At 42.8% G+C, this 12,856-nt stretch overlaps 2 protein-coding genes and 1 pseudogene across 10 annotated transcripts in view; 1 reads left to right on the forward strand and 2 right to left on the reverse strand.

Annotated features, from left to right (window-relative positions):
- Window positions 1–12,856, forward strand: part of PSTK (phosphoseryl-tRNA kinase) — a 137,087-nt gene that overhangs the window by 109,940 nt on the left and 14,291 nt on the right. The window lies entirely within an intron of this gene.
- Window positions 1–12,856, reverse strand: part of IKZF5 (IKAROS family zinc finger 5) — a 58,887-nt gene that overhangs the window by 23,356 nt on the left and 22,675 nt on the right. The gene's annotated exons all lie outside the window — the stretch shown is intronic.
- On the reverse strand, window positions 3,884–7,309 carry LOC147035402 (uncharacterized; annotated as a pseudogene).

Genomic DNA, 12,856 nt, shown 5'->3' on the forward strand with positions numbered 1-12,856 from the left:
CGTAATCCCAGCGGCTCCGACTCCTCATTCAGCACCTCGAGGGCCCCCAAAAGGATGTCTTAAGTCTCCGCAAAGATGACTGCATCATCTGTGAAATCAAGGTCAGAGATCTTGACATTCCCAAACGATGCACCGCAGCTTGATCTTTCCGTCATCCTCCCGAGAATCCAGTCCACACAAGTGCTGAAAAGTGTGGGGGCCAGTACACACCCCTGACGAACTCCAGTAACAACTGGAAATAAGTCAGAGATGGTACCACCACACTTCACAGCACTCTCAGTACCAGAGTAGAGTTCAGACATCAGATCGATCAGTTTTGGTGGCACCCCACGAAGACCAAGAATCCTCCAGAGGACATCCCGATTCACTGAATCGAACGCTTTACAGAGATCAACATAGGTTGCAAGCAGCCCCTGCCGAAACTCTCGACTGCGTTCGGTGAGGACACGAAGAGCAAGGATACGGTCAATCGTTGACCTCTTTGGGGTAAAGCCTGACTGCTCTGGATGCTGGTGCTCAAGCAGATGGTGCGAACCCCATCAATAATTATCCGAGCAAAGACCTTGCCCGGCACTGAGAGCAGCGTCACCCCTCGGTAGTTGATGCAGTCTTGGCGATTACCCTTCCCTTTCCAGAGAGGGAAAACAAGGCCCCTCTTCCAATCATTTGGGATGATGCCTGTGTTCCAGGCAGAGCACAAAACTGCATGCAACGACACGAGTGCAGCATTTCCACCAGCCTTGAGAAGTTTAGAAGTTCAGTGTTTCAACCGGTTTACCGCAGCCCGTGTTTCCACAAGCGAAGGTGGACCACAATTGATTGGAGGGTCAGCAACAGGGATTGTAACACCATTGACGTCCAACTCGACAGCTGATGGATCAGCCTGGTACAACCGCTCAAAGTTACCGGCCCAGCGGGCCTTCACTTCAGACTCCTCTGTCAAGAGCCTACCATTCTCTGCTCTAACTGCAGTGCTCCGAGGGATGGGTTGGATGAACGCAATGCGCGAATTCCCCTGTAAGCGGGACAAGAATCACCTGTCCACAGGTGATGCTCTACCCCCTCACAGATTGCGCGCACATAGGCCTCCTTGTCCACCCTGAGTGCACGTACAGTTTTACGCCTCAGCTCCCTGAACAGCTCAGCTCTGCCGTTCAGCCTGGCCCTGCGACTCTGTCAATGGTATCCAGTGTCCCTTGAGAGACAAAATTCATCTTTGCCCTGCGGTGAGTTCCAAGACATCCACCGGCAACATCAAGGACGGTGGTCTTGAAGGTAATCCATAACTCTTCAGGACCCCCCAAAGCACCCAGACACCCCAAATGTCCACTCAGCCTGTTCGCAAACTCCTCAGCTACTCTCTCATCCTTGAGCTTGCCAACATCCAGCCTCGGCTGGGATGGTACCATTCTCCAGGATTTAAGGTGCAGCTTTAGAGTTGCTTCAACAAGCCTGTGGTCAGTATTGAGGAACTGAGCACTCCGGTAGACTCTGAAGTTCTGGATCATCCTCCAACGACCGTCAATGAAGACATGGTCAATCTCCTTTGCCACACCACCAGCGTTGAAAGACCAAGTCCAGCGATGAGCTTGTGGGCACTGAAACCATGAACCGGCCACCCTAAGTCCATGACTTCTTGCAAAGTCAAGGAACTTAGTGCAATTCTGATTCATAGTTCCTGACCCATGGGGACCAACACACGTCTCATAACCATCCCTCTCAGTTCCAGTCGATGCATTGAAATCCCCCAAGACTAGAAGTGTATCTCGTCTGGGGCACTGATCAACCACAGACTCGAGCGTGGCGTAGAATGTGTCCTTCACGGTGAGGTCACTCGTCTCAGTCAGAGCATAGACAGAGACCAGGGAAATGACACCTAAGGAGTGACGAATCCTTAATCTCATAATACGCTCGTTGACCAGTGTTACCTCAATTATCATTGGGGTCAGCGTATTGGACACAGCTACAGCAACTCCTTGAGTATTGTAACCATCAGAGCGACCAGACCAATAGTAGGTGTAACCACCCACCATTATCTCGCCGCAATCCGGTCTCCGAACCTCAGAGAGTGCTGCAATACCGATGTCCAAACGCTTGAGCTCAGATGATAACAGAGACAGGTGATCATCCTCTCTTAGGGATAGGACATTCCAGGCACCCACCCGAAGGGACCGCCTCAGGTTAACCCAAGGAGACCACCGTCTGGTGGACGACACCTCAGCCCCACTCCGACACACTCTCGCACAATCTGACCCAGGGAGGTTACCCCATGGTTTCCCTCCTTTCATCAAAGATTGGGGACCCCGAAGGCTTTGCCCCAATCCCGCCATCCGGTGAGCTGCCCTGCGAAGGGAAGCTGCACAGGAGGTACTCCCACGGAGTGGGTTTTCAGATTTTTTTTGCGTTTGTGTGTTTTGTGGAATGAAGGGTTTTATAGTGGCCGGAGTGCAAATCCTGCCAGCAACCTCCTCATAAAAAAGTAACCCAACTGCAGGAGGACGTCCACAGACACAGTTCGGCACTTGATATGGATGGCCGTTGGCTCACAAGGAGCTCCTACGCCCTTTGACAGGTTTTGTTTTTAATCCTGCTGGGTGTCCATATCCAAACATCCTCCTCACCAGAAAACCTGGTGGGGGAGACTGTTTAGTTGCCGACAACCCGACCATGGAACAGGTTAGTACAGGTTTACATGGTACCTGTAGCAGGTCACAGATCTGACCTGACCTGACCTGAAATAACAAAATCGACTGACCGATATAGTTGAAAAATCTTCGATTTTGCAAGTAATAAATTAACTACAGAGTTCATGGAATACATGACCCTGTGCAGTCTTCAAAAACAAGAACAAAGGACAAAGGCGGGGTCTACGAACAGCAAATGTAAGTGGTTGTGACAATGTAAAATGCTGTAATATTTTGTCTGAATCCTGCTAAACCGAAGGGTTTTGAAAGTGCCAAGAAGGCGATTTGTGTTCGTGTGTCCAAGTATATAATTCAATTGAAATAAAATAAAGATTTTAAAAGTTGTTGAAAGAAAAAAATATAAAGTCGTCCCCCGTTTATCACGGGGGTTATGTTCCAACCCCCCCCCCCCCCCCGCGAGAAGTGAAAATCCGCGATGAATGGATGCCTCCCAAAAAAATTGACTCGTCTGGTCTGGTCGGCTTGGCAGTGATCGGGTTCGAGGTGCCGGAGATCGACTCGTCTGGTCTGGTCGGTTTGGCAGTGATCGGGTTTGAGGTGCCAGAGATCGACTCGTCTGGTCTGGTCGGTTCGGCAGTGCTCGTCCAACCGCGGCAAACCTTTTTCCTTCCCGAAGCAAATCGAGCACCTTAACCTTCTCCTGGAGCGTCAGGACCTTCCTCTGGCGCCTCGGTTCCTTGCCAGAAGCCTTAGAAGGTGCAGGGCGTTTGGGCGGCATCGTCGGGCTTGGAGATAAAAAAATGTAGAAAATATTCGAAGTTTACAAGCGAAACTTTGTCTCATGTGTTGTGTGACTGGTCGAGCACCACGCGTTATAATTTATTGCTTAAATAATTTATATTTTATATATTATTACCGCGATATACCGGGAGAATCCGCAGAAAAAAATAGTTAGGTTCCAAGGGAAAACCCACGATGAACCGGGGGCGCAATAGGTGAACCGCGATATCGCGGGGGATTACTGTATACTTTTTTGGGAGGTTTACCACCGTTGATGCAGCACCTTTTACACCACCTTATTTAACACATGACATTAGTTCTTCGTGCCTGCTGTTTGTGTCATTCATGATGTCCTTAACAACAGTAGATTTCCTGATTGGAATGATTTTCAATTTTATTTCACTGCCAAACAGGCAGACTGACTAAAATAATTACCTTCCTTCCTCCTCTGAGAGAGGATGAGATTCCGGACAATTTGCTAAATTCAGAGCCAAAGTATTGCTAAACTGCAGGTTCGTGTTCCGATTCAGGTCCCGATTCATGTTCTGCATTTTTCAAAAGATAAAATTCAATTGAAATCAAATACTTCCTTCATCATAAGCTGACGTTTGTAGATAGACAAACATACAGACAGACAAAATGAACCAATGTTGCTTAATGCTGCTTTTCACGTCACGCACGTGCGGTAACAAAGGATGGCACAAAATATGATGCACAAATCGATCGGTATTTTACAAAGAAAAATCACAAACACTAAAGAACCCTAAGTGAACTCAAAGGCCACAAAAACCAGAGGAAACGGCCAAATGAAATTTTTACGTATTCTTATCGATGTATAACTTGACCCTTAGGCTGGAAGGCCAAGCTATTCGACAAGCATGGGCATACAAAGGGGGAAAGGAAAGGAATAAAAGTGGTCACCGGCAATTGCGGCAAATGAGTCCAAATCCATTTAGAGGAAAGAGACCCATCCCATCTTCCTCTGGCTTTGGAGAATCATTCACCAAGCAACAGCCATAAGTGATGTGCAGTCCAGGGGTACCAAGTTTGGTGAAATAAAAATGGGGAAAATAGGAATTTTGAGATCAAATTTTTTTTAGGAGTTTTATAGGAATTTTTAACAAGAAAAAAGTAGGAAAAATCGGAGTAAGAGCATGCACTTCCTGATTTATTTCCAAATGAGACATGACATACATTTTTAATGGTCTCCTCCTCCCTGATAGCCACCCTATCCACCCAATTTTTAGGTTAGTGGATCGTGGAGCATTATAATTACCAATTGAGCAATTAGCAATCGTGGAACATGCCACCCACCTTGGAATCGTATCGAGATCCAGAGCTGCTTGGGTGCAGCATAAAGACCAGTGCCGACACCCAACAGCCAATATCCACCGTATCCACCCATTTTTAATACATAGGAATGGTACACCAGACACAAAGTTTTTAAACTTGATAACGCCAAGTTGCTTGTCGTCTGTATGGCATTCACTCTTTCATATTTGTTCTCCTCTGGCCAAAAAGCACAATTTCAGAAAACAAGCACAATTGGCATGAATAAATCCACAAAGTGAACCCATCACTTTGGTTAACATTTATACAAATGATGCGAACACAATCCGGATCAACAGTTCAGATGCAATTCAGAAGCATCATTCTAACGAAGCTTAGTGGTTTGTATAATTTGGCTCCAAACAATGGTTTGCCAGATAAATATTCCATGGATAACCAGATTCCACAGTTACTGATGCTTACAACTACATGTTTCTGATGTATTGATACAAAAATACATTGAATATACAAGATATAAGATCCAGATCCATGACTTCACACAAGTATTTCAATCACAAATATACACAATTATAAAAGTCTTTGCTTAAACAATCATCCACAACAAAAAGTCCATGAAAAGCCTTTGAATCCCAGTCCAGTCTGACCATCAATTTGTTGTCTTCTTATTATTATTCTTCACATCAACCATGGATTGAATAATGGACAGCTTCTTCTTTTCAACTTTCCTCTGATCTCATCTGTTTTTTTACGACTGTGTTTGACACTCTTCCATTCACTTCTGTGCCGATTCGAGCATAGCTTGAGCTACAGCCATTTCTGTAAAATCTCCCTCACTCAAAGCTTTCTGCAGTTTCTTATTTGCTTGGTCAAGAAGACTGGTGCTCACCACTAGTGACATCTGTTGAATAGATTCTTTCTGAGCAAGGGATTCCTCGATCTTTTTTAGATCTTCACTCTAATGTGAAAGTTCTGCCTCCTTCACCTTGGCAAGAGTTTGCACCTTTTCTCTTCCATCCCTCTCAGGACTACTCTCCTCTTCTCTTATTCCTTGCTTTTGCATGCTTCCTCCAGTTTTTGCATTTCGCGCGCGTGTGTGGACCGTCCCAATGACAAAAATTATTTGGTGATTGGAACCATTTCAGGACAGTTGCCATAAACTCTCATACCATCTATGGTTGCTTAAAGGCCATTGAGGCCTCATTATAGCTTACTCTATCCTTGGTTACATTTTTCCCACTCAAGGAGAAGGCCCTTTCCACATCACTGTTTCCGTGTGATCGAGCAAACACCATCTTCACCGTATTCCGCAGGACGGGATATTTGCATTTGCCAAGGAAGTCCTTCAGAAGAAAAACATTTCCCCAATACTTGTCAATCTTCACCATGATGATTTCTCCATTTTCTTTCATTTTTTTCCCAGACCACTCTTCTGGTATGGTTTACAGTTGACAGGCTTTCCACTAATCTGAGACAGTCAATGTCAACGCCCCTTTTCAGCTCCCTAGACAGACTTTCAATAGATCCAACTGACCATCCAGAAGAACGGTTCTTGGGTTGCAAACATCTTGCATGTTTCAGGATTCTGTTGGACATTGGCAACTTCTTTTGTAGATGTGCAATAACTGCCTGGTAGAATTTCCAGATTCCCAAGAGGGCTCTTTCTTTGTCCGAAGGTTTCATCTGACCGATGCTTATCCGTGTGTCTTCACCAATCCCGATAGACGCCTTCTCAAGTTGGTCAGCAACAATGGATACATCAAGCAGTTTTTGTTCTTTGGACACATCACCAGAGGATCTCTTCATCACTCACCTGATCAGCTTGCTGAGTAATTCATGAAGCTTATAGTGCAGGATGTCAATGAGTGGTTGTTCGGACTGGAAGAAAATCAAGAACTCAGCAAATGTAGAGGAAAGAAATTTCACAAAATGCATCTGAACTTTCATTTCTGACCGCTCTAGTTCCACTTTGATTCTCTTGTACCTGGCTTTTAACAGATCCTTTGGTTGATGCTTCGGCAGGTAAACCAAGAAGTACTCTTTGAAGGACTGCCAAATCTCAAGAATGCGCTCCACAGCCGGTCCCAGTGATAGCCATCTACATTCAACATGTATCAAAGACTTTTTTTTACAGCCACCCCAATTTTCTCTGTACTTCGTTCAGGTGTTCTTGCTGCGGATCCCTTGAATCAAATTCTGGAACATTTGTAGCATACTCTGCTCGGTGTTTGGCAAATGCATTATGTACTATATGGAAAGTACACGTTCCTACGTCAAGGACCCCAGGACCTCCCACATCTTTGGTGATCATCCTCCATACAAGTGGTTCTGACATTGGGTCCATCACTTCCAAGCATTATTATGCCCTTCAGCTGAAGGTTGTATTCATCTATGGCTGAGATGATCTTCTTGGATAGGTCTTTGCCAGTTGCATGGTCCATGAAATGTGTCTTCAGATGGTAGACCAGTATTGCACTTTCACTTCAATCTGCTTTCACATTTTGAGCATTTGTTGTCTCGTCATACATCAAACTGAATCTGGCATCTGACTTCTTCATTACCCTCGCCGAAGGGGAGAGAATAGCATTTAGGTCCATTTTTCTATTTGTTTGTTTGTTCGTTACTTGGTGAAAAAAATTGTTTTGCCAAGTATGTTGATTTGTCGCGTTTGTCTGTCTGTCTGTTTGTCACAATTTTCAAGCAATCGTTCTGAAATTTTCTGTGTATGTAGATGACCGGCAAAGTACAGCAACGCTCAATTTTGGTGAAGATTTGAATCGAGATCCGCATCTGAGAATTTGTTAAGTGCTTCTTCACAATTGAGGAATATGGCTAAAAATGATATGTAGCATGATATCTCAAAAAGCTGTGGACGGATTCGGACGAAACTTGGTGGACAGGTTGGGTGTGTTGCAAGGACTACTTGATTCGATTTTGGTGAAGATCCAGATCTGCATACGATAATTATTTAATCTTTTCAAGGGATTCTTCACCATTGAGAGATAGGGCCAAAAAGGATATACTGTAGTACTGTATAGCATGATGTTTCAAAAATGTATTGGGCCCGATATGTTCTCATGGATCAGGCATTATGTGGAAGAGGTGTGCGCTCCACCAAGTGCCCTGATAGTTTTCTATATGGATTTATCGATGCTGAAGTAACGGGTCACATAATGAAAGATCATACAAAAAGGGGAAACCTGGTGTGAAATAAAATTGCACACTTTTAGCGAGTCAGCCACCGCCAAACACACCGCAGAACAACGCAGGGCCAAACACAGGCGAGTGGGCCCTGAACTTTGTTCAAATAGATCGATATATTCAGTGATGGTGCAAATATTGTAGAGCGCTTGCCATGTGGCTTTAGCACTCAAGGAAGCACTCCAACGAAACAGCTGATGAGGAACAGCTGGCTTGACAAGCGATTAGCGATCGCCAATCAATCATATTAAACACCTCCCGGAGACACCCGAAATGTCAAACCATGTCCGAATTGAACACATGAACACTCTTTTAGGTAGCAGTCAGGGCTGCTACTAAACTCAATACTGGAGCTTAAATTTTGAAATTCTTCTAAGTTTAAGAGATTCTTGAGGTGATTGCGTGTGTGGAAATGAAATGAGGCCATGAACGCTGGCATCTCCTGGCATTTATAAGCATTACAATGCATCCAGCGATTCGTAAGTATGATGATCAGGCATTCAATATGTGTGAGGAAAGTGAAAATAAAAACTTTATCATTAATAAATCATTGCTGCCTGCTCCAAGTCGAGGGATTATTCAGCAGGCCAAAAATTGGTGGCTTAAGACTCTTGCGAGCTGACAGAGGGCTGACCAAGATGGCATGCTGTCATCCTTATGAGGCTAATTGTGGTTTCTCATGATGAACACCCCCTAAATTATCTTCAAAAGAGGTGTTTAAATTAACCCAAACACACAATTTTCATTCATATACCACCTTGGAGTTGCTTTAGTATGAATGCATCATGCGAAGTTTGGGGCCGCTAGGTTTCCTGGTTTTGGAGTTATGGAGGAGACGGATGGGCGTGCACTGACATTTATTAGTATTACTAAACGACCTGTAAACCCATTGGGTTCCCGTTGTGACAGCGGTTGATAAAAAAAAACATTTCAAAAAAGAAAAAGAAAAAAAATTGCTCCAGCGAACTATACTGCTGAGGTTGTTTGCATTGATATGATCAAATTATCCCGAAGAGTACTTGACTGAATCAGTAATTGATTTTTTTTATAAAAAATTTTTGTTGCCCGATTTGAACGACACTTGATACTGCACACCGCAGGAGAATGGAGAGTAGAGTGGGCTGAAAATTTTTGCGCTATCATGTACCGTTTTGGCTGTATATCGGAAACATACATACATACATACATACATACACAAGATAAGACTTTTAGTAATATATAGATAGATAGATATGTGTGCATGTGTGCATGTGTGTGTGTCTGTGTGTGTTTGTGTGTGTGTGTGTGTGTATATATATATATATATATATATATATATATATATATATATATATATATATATATATATATATATATATATATACATATATACATACACACACACACACACACACACACACACACACACACACACACACACACACACACACACACACACACACACACTTTTTCTTCTTGCACCCTCAACACTCCCAATAAGACAGGTGTTGGCTTAAGTTTGAGCCCCTCTCGGCCACTGAATTAACACCAGGTGGGATTGACTCAGCCCGTCATCCTTCCGAGGTTGGCAAAATGAGTACCAGTGTACTGGTAATAGAGGACACTGCATCAGTGGCACAGCCATGCCCCCAGAAAAAAGATGCAACCAGCAGCCACGGGCTACCCATGATCGCTAACACTCCCAATTTCCGAACTGTATCTCGGAGCTAGCTGGGACTTTGAGAATAAAATTTTGCATCAAATATGGGAATACAAAGCATTTGAAAGTCTTATTTTGATTTAATGTTATTCGATCTTCGTGGAGGATCTGTAAGTCTTACTCATGTTGTTGTTCTTCTGCTTCTTCTTGTGGACTTTTTTATTTCACAACCTACAGTTTTCATCGAAACTTCCTGAAACTTGGCATATATATGTAAAAATACCCTGCGCAGACAGTAACCATCTCCGATTTTGAAAATTCCTCCTAGAAAAAAAGTTACGACGTCAAAAAAACTCCGCTAATGGAAATCGCCTAAAAAATTCTCTCTGAAACTAGGCAAGCTTTTTGAATTCTGTTTGCGGGAATCGAACAGAGCATTAGCAGATATGAATTACCGCACATATGATACATCACTATGACGTCATATCAATTTTTATGACGTCATTCCTATTTTTTGACATTATTTTGTTTCACAACCCAGAGTTTTCATCGGATCTTCGTGAAACTTGCCATATATATGAAGAAATCCCACGCGCATGCAGTAACCATCTCCGATTTTAGAAATTCTTCCGAGAAAAAAAGTTGATGTCATAATATCGCCGCAAATGGAAATCGCCTATACCATTATCTCCGAAACTAGGCAAGCTGTTTGAATTTTGTTTGCCGGAATCAAGCCGGGCATTAGCACAGATAATAATTTATCGCAAACCTGATACATCACAATGTCGTCATATTCGTTTTTATGACAAAATCATTAAGAGGACGAGGATCTTAGTTCATTTGAGCTTGTTTGACCTCGACCTAAATTTTAAGGTGGCCTAATTATTGACATTTTAACATTTTTCACCAAAACTCGACTAAGATTAGTCCGATCAGAAGTAAATTGTCCTCTCTACATAGCAAGGCACATTTACACTCAATCTACATCATACCCCTCCAAGTATAAGGTCAAGGTGAAATGGTGGTCTGAAAGAAAAAATAAAAAATAATTAAAAAAATTTTTTTTGTCATTGCTCAATTTTTGCAATGCAGAATCTCGAAGACCACTTGGCCTTCCCAAGATGTTCTTGCATCATTAGAGTGCATCTGCACTGAAGTTGTGAACCTGATATTTGATTCATTTCCTTGACCTAGTTCTTACGGATTGTGAGCTAATTAACAAAAACCACCTTTTTAGGTCATCTCTTCGAGCATGACCTAATAATATGGGTGTCGATGTCCTTCGATCCGTCCGTCCACAATGAAGTTGAAGCGGGAGATCTGGTCATTAGTGATCCTGATAGAGGTTGATGAGACATACACGATGGTATGACTTTCAAGGTCACCAAAGGTCAAGGTCAAGGTCACGAGGCCTTTGAAGTTGCGAAAATGACGATTTTCAAATTCTATCTCCTCCGCCATTTCTGAAGCGATCTTGAATTTGATTGTAGCATATGAATCTATGGGACAATATCTAAATTTGGTCCGGCCGGATTTTCGATATTCGCTTTCGTTTTCGTGTCATGTGACTTCAAAGTTGGCAAAAAATGCGAAAATGACGATTTTCAAAATCTATCTCCTACATTTCTCAAGCGATCTTGAATTTGATTGTGGCATATGAATCTATGGGACAATATCTAAATTTGGTCGGGACGGATTTTCGAATTTCGCTTTTGCTTTCGCGTCACGTGACTTCAAAGTTTGCAAAAACTGCCCTACCTTCAGGAGGCTATGTATTCTCTACTGGGCATGGTAAAAGTTAGTGAATGGTGTCATTGCATAGCAGCTGACCTTGTATATTTATACGTTTTCCGCCGAAGGTGCAAAAATTTCAAAACCCGAAATGTAAACGTCGGCATTTATTTTCAAAATATAATTTTGTGCACGCGCGCGCCAAAATGCTGAGTCATATTTAACCAAACTGCGCAGTTCAAGCTGCGCAATAGTCTTCGGTCATAACTGAACATTGAGAACTTGTGGTATTATAGAGATGACCGTCACCCCCACACGGGGGTAATTTTATTGATCATAACTTGAATAATTTCCTCCGATTTTCATGATGTTGAGTTTTATGGATAGATTGTAGATGGGGACACATTTTCTTTATTTACACTCTATCCCTAAATGTTGAACGTCAAGGTCATGTGGTCCGAACAAAATATGGCCATCATTGGATTGCGGGCCAAGGGTAAGCCTCCCTTGGTCAGGTGAGGCTTGCCCTTGGCGATCACTTTGTGATCGTAGATATCTGATTTTCAGTTTGTTTGTTTATCTGTCTTTCCGATGATTTTCTTTTCAACTACTAGACCGGGGACCATAAAATCGATATAAGTATAAAGGTCTTTGTCCGAGGAGTTCCGTTTCTATTTTATTTTTAACATTATGAATGATCTTACATTGTTTGTTTTTAATCATTTAGCTTACTTTTCCGCGATTTTTACTGAAGAATTGTAAGATTACACCATCTTGCAAGATTGTGAAGTAAATGTTATTCCATCGTTATTTAATTTTAAAAATGTTCTTAATGAACAGGAATGGGAACGGTTAAGAATGGGAAGAAATAAGGAGGGGGGACTGAAAGTTGAGATGGAAGGGCAGAGAGTTGGGAGAGGGTGGTTGAGGCGTTGGGGGTTTGAGGACTTGGTTGGTTGGGGGGGGGGGTGAGTTGAGGACTTGTGGTTTGGAGATTGAACAAGAAAGGGGTGTACTTACTCATGATGTGCTCACTATACAGATTGAACAAGTAAAGAGATAGAACGCACCTCCGTCTCACCCCTCTTGCAATTCCAAACCATCCTATATCTTGTCAGGTGCAGTGAGATTTTGCATGAAGTGTAATACACCATCAAAGAATGCAGTTATGTTATTGTTGTTATTATATTTTTGTTGTAATAATTGTGAAAGTTTTCAACAGAATTGACACTGACAAGACGAGGCATCAAACTTTAAGAGAGTCAAGAAAAGGGGAGTTAGGACGATAGTAAGGCAGGGGGTTTTCACTCACAGAGTGGTGAATGCATCAAATGGTCTCCCTGAAAGTGTAGTGACCAAGCTGTTAGGGTTAGGGTTAGGGTTAGGGTAAATAAATGGATTGTTTTAAAATTGAGTTTGATAGGTATCTGGAAGTTGTGAGGATGGGGGAGTACCAAGATGTCAGCATGATTGCACAAGTTTTATGGGCCTTATGGCATCCTCCTGCATTGAAGTTTATTGTCTTGCTTCCTAAGTATTTACTCAAACACTATTATTATATCTACACTGGGAG

This window comes from Eptatretus burgeri, chromosome 1 (assembly GCF_056783735.1).
Source record: "Eptatretus burgeri isolate ZD-2024b chromosome 1, Ebu_testis_v1, whole genome shotgun sequence".
In the NCBI taxonomy this organism is placed as follows: Eukaryota; Metazoa; Chordata; class Myxini; order Myxiniformes; family Myxinidae; genus Eptatretus; species Eptatretus burgeri.